Below are 2,269 nucleotides of genomic sequence, written 5' to 3' on the forward strand. Positions count from 1 at the left end.
GAGGCGGGAAACGGCAGGGCAGGTTCGGAGGGAGAGAGCAGATGCACGGTCCACGGAACGTGCTCTGGCAAGGGCGGTGTGGATGGTGGTGGGTGGATATCCACGCAGGCTAAAGTGGCGAGCCATGAGTTGAGACTGAGTCTCAAAGTCATGGCTGTCACTACAAAGTCTGCGTAGACGGAGGAATTGGGAATAGGGGATGGAAAGTTTTGTGTGTTTAGGGTGGGAGGAGGAAAAGTTGAGATAGGAGTGTGAGTCTGTGTGTTTGTAGTGGATGGAGGTGCTATATATAAAGTTCAATTAATACAAGTCAGCTTATATTATGAAGGGGATTTCTAGAAAGAATGAAATAGTGTTATACTGGGTTATCACTCGCTAATGTCAATATAATTAATTATTATTGCTATCCAAAGCAAAATTACGTATTTATATTTTATGCAACACTTTCCTTATTTCTCAATTTTAATTTCAAACTTCTAATCCCGCCAAATATCATGAACAGATGTTTAATTACTTTGTATTAACTCTCCGCTGTGGACACCACGTGCTTTGACCTGTTCCGCTGCGTAACAAAGAATAACTACTAAGAAATAATCACCGGAAACCAGTCTCTGCGACTCGAAGAATATATCGAAGAATATATCGAAATCAGTTTGTGAAGTTTGATTCAAGTTAATTAAAATTAAAATGGTAGACGGTACAGTACGACACTTTCACAAGACAGAAATCATCGCAAACAGTTACCTTGTATGTAGACATGAACTTTTTCTCCTCCTTCGTTTTCTTAATTACTAACGTTGTATGAAGAAAAACAAACAAAAAAGAAAAATACATTTTGCATGGAGGTCTTCAGGGCTGTAATTGTTTGTTTCCCTCTATAAGAAATATCTTGCTTAATACAATATTTAATTAATATACTTTGGGTTAGCAGGATGAAGATTTCTAAAAAGAAAGAAGCAGTGCTACTCATAATTACCATTTGCTACAGATTCTAAGAAATTCGGGATAAGTAAGCAACAACAAAAATAAAATGCATTCTATGCATCGTTATCCATATTTATTACTTTCCAATTTAACCTTTTAATCCCGCCAAATGTTATGGCAATATGATTGTCTCACTTGTATTAACTTCTATTATGTGATACCACGTGTGTATATATACATGTGTGTGTGCGTGTGCACGCGCGTGTACACACACGTGCGTACATAATCAGAAATTCGTTGCCTAATTTGAAGTATAGCGAACAATGATTTCTAATCCTGTCAAAAGTTATATAGTTCCATTGAGTACAATTTATGGTCATATTTCCGGAATTAACCACGAAATATGGTAGTTAGATTATTGACATGAAATGATAAAAAGCGATGCAGACAGCAGCGGTCGTAAAAAAGGTAAAAAGAAATCAAGCATTTCAGAGCTAAGGCAAAGAAGTATAGCCTATATCTGTGTAATAACTGCCTGACAATATTTAAGCTACCAAAAAAAAAAGAAGGCTTGTGTGACAGCTGTATGAAAAACCCATTAATTTGAAACAAAAATTATAAGGTGATCTAATTTCTTAGCCACACCTACGAGCTGTTTGAGCGCATAGTACTCAACAAAATTGAGGCGTAAGAAAACGAATACTTCCTCTCTCTGAGGAAATGGGATTTTGCTCCTGCAAATGGGGAATAAACTAAGAATGCAGCCCCACCCAACAGAGATGAAGTAGCTTGTAAGAAAGGGATTGAAAGAAAGGGATTGTTTTTGTTGACTTCTCTGTTGCACACAACACTGCCAATAATATGTGTGCTCAAAGCATAATGGAGGACAAAATGCTTTTTTGAAGTGAGACGGTAAAGAAAATGGACTATATATTCTAAAGAACGGTCTATCTTCAAGTGAACAATCCCACTCAGTTTAGGTAGACCATTTGGAAGTTTTCGATTCTTCTACTAATGATCAGCCACTAAATGATGCCAAGTACCAGTATTTGCTAACAATCAGGATTATAAAGATATCAGCAATAGAGTAAAGACTGACAGATTTTCTTGATCTGCTAACACCCAATTTAGAAGAGAGCCTACTACTCTGCCAGTTCATGCGAAACCGACGTCGATGTGACACAAATGAAGCAAAACGCTAACTCCAATACGTAATGTGATTATATGTTTATATCCATTATATCCATTTCAGTCTCAACGGCCAGAAGAGAGAGAGAGAGAGAGAGAGAGAGAGAGAGAGAGAAAGAGAGAGAGAAAGTGATAGAGAAAGAGAGAGAGAGAGAGT

This window comes from Octopus bimaculoides, chromosome 16 (assembly GCF_001194135.2).
Source record: "Octopus bimaculoides isolate UCB-OBI-ISO-001 chromosome 16, ASM119413v2, whole genome shotgun sequence".
NCBI lineage: Eukaryota > Metazoa > Mollusca > Cephalopoda > Octopoda > Octopodidae > Octopus > Octopus bimaculoides.